This window comes from Triticum urartu, unplaced genomic scaffold (genome assembly GCF_003073215.2).
Source record: "Triticum urartu cultivar G1812 unplaced genomic scaffold, Tu2.1 TuUngrouped_contig_6013, whole genome shotgun sequence".
Classification (NCBI taxonomy): domain Eukaryota; kingdom Viridiplantae; phylum Streptophyta; class Magnoliopsida; order Poales; family Poaceae; genus Triticum; species Triticum urartu.
In genome coordinates, this window is record NW_024116738.1 from 4285 (window position 1) to 13602 (window position 9318).

Sequence of the window (9318 nt, forward strand, 5' to 3'; positions counted from 1 at the left end):
GATCGCTCGGTTGACATGGATTCAGTTAAGAAACACCTGTTACGAGCTTAGCAACGCATGAAAAGTCAGGCTGATAAGCATCGATCAAATTGTGAGTTCGCGGTGGGAGATAAGGTGTTTCTCAAGCTCAAACCTTATCTCCAGTCTTCGGTGGCTCCACGGGCAAATCACAAATTGGCGTTCAAATTCTACGGGCCATTTGAAATGCTGGAGCGCATTGGCAAAGTGGTATACATGCTAGCATTACTAGAGACCAGTAAGGTTCATCCGGTTTTCCATGTTTCCCTGCTCAAGAAGGTGCTAGCCCCTCATCACCCAGTTCTACCTCTACTTCCTTCCCCTGAAGACCAGTTCCAGTTTCCTGAACAAGTGCTACAACAAAGAGTGGTACGCCGTGGCGCTGATTCGGTTGTTCAAGTACTGATCAAGTGGAACTCAACCCCGGTGGATCTGGCTACTTGGGAGGACAAGATTGCGCTGAAACAGAGGTTTCCGCGAGCACCAGCTTGGGGGCAAGCCGTTTCTAAGGAAGGAGGGATTGTTAGCGACCAGAGCGAGCGCCAAGAACAGATTCAAACCACAAGCCAGCCCAGAAGGCAGCCTCGCCCACCGGCTCGGCTTGCCAGCCCAGAATGGGCCCGTTAAGAGTTGTACTTATACCTGTAAGCGATAAGATTCGAGCGGTGGCTGGCAAACTGCTAGGTAGCGTGTGAGTGCGTGACTTGTAAGCAGGGTCTCCTTGCTCCTTCCCCCAACACTTCTCCTTGTATTCGAATTCGCCATGAAATTGGAGATGAATCCTTGAGATGCCCTAACAGTCTCCACTTTACATTCCATCCCATCGTGGATTAAGCTCACCCGATCTTTAGAGCAGCAGATAGGGATAGCGTTACACTTTGCTGGGTTGATTCGCAAACCTGAACATCACCGAAGTCTGGAAGGATTGTCGCGCAAACGCCGACATCACTAGGCTCTGACTTGAGAAATATCATCACAACATTTGCGAAGAATGATAACCAATGGGATAATCCCCTCCTTGCCAAAGGGGCCAGCAATCCGTGAGTCGCTGTGAACTTGAACGAGTGCTCGAGGCCTTCCATCACTAATAAGAAGAGCAATGGCGAGAGGGAATCTCCTTGCCGAAGACCCGGCCCGACCATTGTGTAACTTGTGCGCAGGGATGCAGTTGACCAAAATCCATGTAGTTTATGTTGATAGTAATCCACAGATCCACGAGACCCACCTCAGGTCAAACCTATCTTGACAAGAACCTGTAGAAGGAATGCCCAGCCAACCGTATCAAAAGCTTTTTATATGTGAATCTTGATCAAGCATGCCAGCATGCAAATGGCATGTAGCCGACGGGCAGTAGCTTGCACGACCATGAAATTGTTGTGAAGTGCACGGCCCCTGATGGACGCGCTCTGGTGGGATTCGATGAGGAGAGGCAGCTCCAGCACAACCGGATTCGCAAGTGCCTTCACGATGATGTGCGCCGCCCCACGGATCAAGCAAATTGGTTGAAAGTCCTTTAAATCCACGACACCAACCTTTTTGGGTAGAAGGGTGACGAGCGAGTTATTGATCGTAGGCAGCCCACGAGTATCTCCACGAGCGAAGGCCTCAACCACGTGCATGGTCTAGAGATGCTCCAACTCTTCGATAGTGATCGGTGGGTCGCAACTGAGAGCATGGTTCAATTCTTCAGGGCGTAGTGCATGCATGAAGGCATTGATGATGACTATCGTGCTTGGTGCGCCGATGGTTTAGGCGTTTGGCTGAGTATCTAGAACACCTTTCGAAGAAATTTCTCAAGTTTCCCTAATACCACTTGTGTTTTCTTTTAAAATATGTCTGCGTGATGACCATCATAGCAACGATCAGCTCTTCACATACAATGATATTAATTAGCAAATAAATATCAAGTTCTCTTATTTTTCTGAGAGGAGCTTGCAGACGTAGAGGAGCATGCGCGGGCAAAGTCAAATTGCCAAGGGAGAGAGCATACACAACCGGTGGTGGCGTGCAGCCAGACAACCGACTCTATCTTCTCTGCTCTCTCCTTGCCCGCGAGCAGAACTGAAGGCCCTGTCACGTGACGAAAGCCGCGCACCCTTCGTGCGTTGCACAACACACAACAGTGTCGATGGAGTATAATATCGGAAACAGAAGTACATATGCTGAATCGCTATCTCTCTACAAACAACACAGGTACAACCAAGGTTCTCCAACAAATTGTTTTGGTAAAAGTTACTTTTACAAAGTACTCAGAATGCGGAAATTAAAGATACATGCATGCCACGCCGCCCAAACACACAAGTGTAGTGTTCTTCGGGCAACAGTATACAACACAGCAGCTGATTTAACGAACGACAAACTAAAATGTTCGGAAAGGTAAAAACGACAACCTAAAATTAATGGATAGGGTAGTCAATCGATCCGGTGGACGGACCGTGTCAGTTGAAGCCAGTGAGGTCCAGTGTGGTCTCGTCATCGGACGTCTGGAACTCCCTCGGGGCCATCTGGACCACGTCTTCGTCCTGATCACTGCTGCCACCGGCGCTGCTGCTGCCCGTCTCGCTGCCGTAGTAGCCGCCACCGAGGTACTGAGGGAGCGGGAACAATTTCAGGTTCGTGCATGCAGCAAGCATGCGTCCCTGGGCACTAACCATCTGAGGAAATGCAGGCTCTGGTCCATGGTGCAGCAGGTTGTTGTTGCTGTAGGTCGGGAGGGAGGCCGGGTAGTAGTATCGCTCCAGCATCTCGCCGCTGTCGGCGTTGAGGTCCGGCAAGGGCGCTCTCAGGTTCGTCATCCCTGCTTGGGACGATGACCCGGCCGCGTTGGCTGGGTGGAGGTACTGACCCATCCCCGGTGGGTTGGAGACGGCCAGCATTGCAGCGGCATTTGGAAAAACCTGGCCGTCATACCCGTGGCCGGACGACGGAGACAGTGGAGCCACGTTCTCGTCAGCCATCCTTTTGTCGCGGGACGGCGCTTGGACTTGAGGCTCCGCTTTGTCGCGTTCCAGTGGTTCTTGATGGCGTTCTCCGACCGGCCAGGGAGGCACCTCGAGATCGTCGACCAACGGTTTCCGTGGATCTTGTGCGCGTGGATCAGCAGTATGTCGTCCGCCTCAGTCCAGATGTGGTCCTTCTGGAATGTGATTATGTGAAGCAAAGTTAGTGCATGCCTCCGGATGATTGGCACAATCAAGTGTAATTTAATTGAATATCATACTGGAAATAGTGATAGTATATTGGATCAGACATGCTGCTGATCGACGTGGCAGTTTTTTAAAGGCGCCTTATTTTGTACAAATAAATTGCGTCGCTGAATCCTCGCAACAAAGCCCAATGATATATACAGACATCTGAAGCTTGGCTAGGCTAGAATAGCCTGGCTGAAACTTTAATAGCATCACGAAAGAGCGACAAATATTCACTACAAATTGAGCGGCTTTTTCCGAACGTCTTGAGTGGACAAGGTCCTCCAGCAATTCATATGGTGGAGATGAATTGGTCATGTCTACAAGGAAAGCTGTGCTAAAACCATGTATGATGCTTGGTTAATTAGAAGGAAAAAATGCCGAAAACAAAGACAATAAGCCACCACGCCGCTAAACTAGATCCGGAGGACCGCCATATGAAGCGCATGAACTGGCTGACCCGGCTAATCATATAACACACATAAAATATGGTGTACCACCATTGACACACGTCCCATTCATCAGCCATCGCACCCACAACCCGACGACGACTCTAGAAACTTGTGTGACATTCAAGGTATATTGAAAGTTCAAAATTGGCATGTATAAACTATGAGCGCAATTAATTGGTTCATACTAAAAAAACTCCAAATTGCGGTCCTAACAAAAATATGAGACCCCCCTCCCCCAGCCCCCCACACACATCCTATATACTTAAGAAGTTCACCCCCACTACTTGATTTATCTCAACATGCAGCATAGACACCTCAGCATCCAATCACACCAAGCCACGTCATATCTTCTCTGCACTTGCATGCACCACCGTTTGTCTCCTATCCCCATATTGTCCCGCAATAAACCATTACTCTGCCATGTTCTCTTAGCTAGCCTTTCCGCTTCCTCTCCCCTCTGAGTAATAAAACCTCCACCACCGGCCATGGTTACTCCTGAAGCACAAAAATATAGCAACGCCGTGGCCTACTCCTTATCCCGTGTCCACTGCATCTCTCAGGATCTGCCGTGTCCTTCTCTGCTTACGGCGCCGGCTGCCTCGTGGCCCACGGGCCTCCTTCCTTCCTTGTGCACCTTGTCGACGACCTACGGACGCGCCACGCCACGCCATCGACCTACCACTGCGGAGGAGGCGTTGTGTGGGCCCACACAAGTCGGGATAGCGCCGCCATCTGGCCCTCCCCTCTCCGACCTCTGCGGCCTCTACCTCGACCGGATCCAGGCTGCTCGCCGCGGCCTCCAGCCCCAGCTCCTTCGCCTCCCCGGCCTTGCCCGTCTCCGTGCATCCCCTAAAGCTCCTGCCACCGCTGTGAGCTCAACTCAGGATGCTGCCCTGCGCAAGGCTGGATGCTTCGTTTCCTGACGCTTTGTTTGTGCTCCTCCCGTACAGGTGTTGCGGTGCTGGATCCACCATCTACGTACCCTTCCCTTCGACCGCATTTGTGTTTCTCCTCCCCTTCCCTCCTCATGTCTCACCAGAGTTATCTAAAGTTCTAAACACTCTTATATTTCTTTACAGAGGGAGTATATTTCAGCCTGATCCGTGCTCCGCTGCATGCACCGATGAGGCACATACTTCACATCCAGATCTGCAAGACGATAGGGAAAACGTGGCATCGAGGATTCAACATTCAGGGAACGCACACGCACCAGAAGTCACAAGCGGAAGCTCTACCCATGACCCCTCTTGCCGCTGATCTCGGCCACACGAGGAGCTCTTTGAACATGGTGAGACTGACAATGAACACCTCTGTCTGCTATGTATATATCTCATCCTCAAATCTCTGAAGTAGTGCAGTTTTCCGTTTTCTTGGTCATTTGCATGTCAACATAGGTATTAGCGTTAGATTCTTTTTAGATGCATTCACATTTACATGTTGGATGATAGAAGCAATCGTACGTACTGCCACATTGATATATTGTGCTTTGCTAGATTTTCACTAGGATGTGGAGTTTCTGTATCTTGGATGCATGTCAGTGGTGGGATGCAGCTACCAGTCCATCGCTTGATTTCCTGTCCTACTGGGTCTTGAATCTCGATGCATGTCATCTCGGCCTCACTTAAATTTGATGATGCATGAACCATGGGCAGCGACGACGAAGCACCTTCTGAATAATGAATCCTCTACGAAGCGGTTCGGTTTTGGCATACAATTTCTCCTTTTCAGTTCTGGTTGAATGGTAAAAATATATATGCTCATATTTAATTGTACTTTTGAAAGAATTTTCAATTGTTTTAATGGTCTAGGCCTTCTATGAAGTGATATTGTGATCACATTGATTTGAGTCTCTGCAGAAGGGGTTCATAGGGAAAATAACTCTTGCTATCTTATAACAGGTCTGCATTTTTCACAAGTTACCTAAATCTTTTCCATCCTCATATCTCGGTTATACATTTTACAATTTTTTGGGTGGAGGCATGTATTTCACTTTCAGGAAATGGTTTTGATTCTGGCCATTCCTGCCTCCTTACTATCTTTATATTTTCCTTTGATATTAAATCAAGATTCAACAAATGTTTGTATTTGCCAGAATTTGGAAGGAAGAATTAATAAAGAAGTCAAATAACCCGATTTATGTGGTACGTGTTTTGTGATTGGATGTTATGATTTTTCAGATGTACGTGACTGGTAAACAAATCTTCCCCTTCAAGTATGTTATACATTAGTGTATATGTATATCTTTTTCGCGAATACTCAAGAACTTGGGTATCTTTCATTGATAGTATGGAGAGTGTACAAGAGCCCAACGCTAGCTCCCAACAAGGAGTAAGATAGGGGGTTACATTGGAGAGAGTACAATGCCATAGGGATACTACCCTGACAAGGTGTTGTCCAAGCCAATGTTGCCCGCGGCGGCCCACAGGCGGTCTTCGTCGATGACGAGGCGAATCAGGAACAGAAGGGTGGGGGTCTCACTGTCGAAGACGATGACATTCGGTGTTTCCATATGAGCGCCAAGAAGAAGCAGGGAGGAGATCCCTTTGCAAGCTGATGGAGGTGCCGCTGCGCAACTGGCAAACTACCAATCTTGGAACCAACCGTCTCCCAGCCGCGGCGCAAAGGTGCATCTATATATGTATATTATGTATATCAAAGTTGACAAAAGCAATTCTGCTATATTCCACCGGCGTCAACAATACTTTTTTTGGATCTGTTTGTGCACAAGTTCATTCAAGAATGTCACAAATAGGTTTGTTCTCCGTATCTGTGTTCAGTTTCTCCTTAGCAATTACCACCTTGAGAGATTTGTTGTCTTTGCATTTTTTTTGAACCTTGCTGCACACAAGCTCTTACTGTTACTGGGATTACTCTTTTAGGTCTGGAAGTACAATTATTTGTATCGAGCATAGCATATTTACTTCGTGTGATCATCTTTCCAGTTAGCTTCAAATAAGACATTTTATTCATACATACATCTCGCAGCAACGCGCGGGGTGTTATCTAGTACATACTATGTTTCGCCCCCACCCCCCGCCCCACCCCACTTTTAATTGGATCCTGAAATTCCTACTATGCCCCTTCTGTCCTCTCAAAGCAGTCCACTGAAACTTGCGCGATTTTCAGACGCTAGCTTGTGCATCTGCAATTCTACAAAAAAAATGGTATAGAACTAATGTTTGGCAATTATCTCCCCCAAATCTCTTCACAAGAGCCACGGACAGAATTACTCATGCGAACAATTAGTGGCCTTGATAAAATTGGCGCAATTAATAATGATTAAAATAAAGGCATGCAGCATGGCGAACTATTCATTCCTCACTTAATACCCACTTCCGAATTGTACGACCAAAAGTTCAGCATGCTTCGAACGTAGTAAAAACTAAACTAAAACAAGACTTCCGAATCATATAGATCCATGGAAGATTTCGGCTAATTAGAATCAAATCAAGACTATAAGCTGCGATGATGCATCACCTTGATGCCGGGGCGCACGTGATTTGTCCATCGCTCACGGCACTGCTTGCCGATCCGTCCCGGGAGGTGCTTGGAAATGGTCGCCCACTTGTGCTCTCCATGCTCATCTACCAATCTCCTGAGAAGTCTGCAAACAAAAGAAAGCACATTGATCAATTAAAGGAGAACAACATGCATGCCGCGAGATCAATCTGCTCAAAAAACAAATCAGATTCAGAGGTTTCACGTACTCGTCCTCTTCATCCGTCCACGGTCCTCTGGACGGCGTCGCCCTGGCGTTCCTGGAGGCAGGTGTCTGTCGCCGGACCACGGGGATCTCCACCGGGACGGCCTCAGCGCCATAACCAGCGGCCGCGTGGGTCCCCGCCGGCATGATGAAGGTGGAGGGAGGCATGCCGAAGCCGGAAACGAGAAACCCCGTGTCGGGGAATCCGCCCGAAGCGTTACCAGCTTGCTGGTAGTGGGGAAAACCATGGGCAGAGCTCATACTGTACCTTTCGAACCTCCCGTACGCGTCCGCCGACATGGCCGCGGCCGCCGCCAGCTCCTGGCTCAAAAGCATGTCACGCAACGACGCCATCCGCTCGGCCGGAGGTCGGAAGGAAGGGGGGAGCTGCGAAGGGGATGGAATTTCGGGGGAATTGAGCGAGAGAGAGGAAGTGTCTGACACAGGGGAGAAGGCAAGTCGCTGTCGAGACGAAGATCCAGGGACCCGCATCATATAGAGGAGGAAGTGCCGCCTCAGCCTTTAATTTCCGGGCCCACTTCCATCCGACGGTGGGAAACCTTCATAAAATATGACGTTCAAAGTACACATATTCCACAGCGGCTCACCGGAGCAGCGAAGATCGGCCCTTGGATCCCATCTCTGTCTCTGTCGCCCATGTAGACCAAGCGTACAAGTTTCTCAGGAGTCAGTTGTTGCGCAGTGGGGCCCGGGCTGTCGGTTACATCTCACTCGAGCAAGCAAGAGCCAGTTTGGATGACGAGTTTGTTACAGCTGACAGGGAGGCGCTGCTCCATACAAACTTCCAAATATAGATATGTCCGTATGCGCATAAATGGCTCTTGCCAGTAAGATCCCAGTGAAAACTTTTTCCAGTGGAATTCTTTTTTTTTTGTCAATTTGAGATTGCTTTTTCGAGTGGAATTCGATCGTAAAAATTAGTACATTGGCTTACAATTAATATTCCACAGATATTAGCTCATTTTCATTTGCATTCTTAGTGGTACAGTGCCATAGGCATTAGTCAAGCTCATTTGATACAAATAATTATTTACGTAGAATTTCAATCAATGTCTATTTAATCAATTATTTGGTGTGCATGTAAAAGTTTTAATTATTTTCAGACCGATTCAATCAATTTTGGAAATACTCATAACAAATAATTATTTCAGTCGTTTTTCAATCTATTCCAGAAACACAAGTTTATGTATTTCGTAGTAGTTAATTAAAAATAAGTGATAAGTCTTTACCACACCAAATTTTTATGATAAGCATCCAATACCACAAATGGATATTTTACTAAGATTCTCACTAAAGGTGCATGCAAAAGTGGCACTGATCTTATCGATTATATATCGAATACAGTTACATGTACCGGAAAATGAGTGGATCATTATAGGCCTTCGGGATATATGAAAGTGACACAAATTAGAATATGCAACTTGTTCTTTGTGGGTTGGCCACGTCGCAACCACGATTCACGAAAAAGCGACAAATCAGTTTGTGTGACTTGTTCATGTCAGGTACCGTAGTGTATCTAGAATATAAACGGATGCATACATAATTGTGATGACGTTACATGTCCAAAGGAGCAATAAAATGGTACTATGAGCGTTTTGTATCGCTAATGGGAACATAACCTATGAAGATTTAAGTTATGCATGTTCGTGGTTAAGAATTATTGTCGAGGTCTTTTACTAACGGTAAACGGTATGGGTCCGTCGTTATTCATATAGGTGTTACCATGCCAACTGTCCGCTGGCAGAGAATAATGATGGACATAGCCGTGGCGCCCATGCTTCTTTTCATTTTTCTTTGAGGGCCTAGGTCTTTCCATGGCTCACAATGATGGTAAAGTAGATGAAATCCCCATGCACATGGCTTGTTGGTTCCCAGTTTTGCTTGGCCCCTCAATTAAACCGCGGGCTCGGCCAGTGTCGGGGGGGGGGGGGGGGGG

General features: G+C 47.5%; 1 pseudogene; it reads right to left on the minus strand.

Moving 5' to 3' along the window:
- Positions 1-2188: 2188 nt before the first annotated feature.
- On the minus strand, positions 2189-7795 carry LOC125530024 (annotated as a pseudogene).
- Between the last annotated feature and the right edge of the window lie 1523 nt (positions 7796-9318).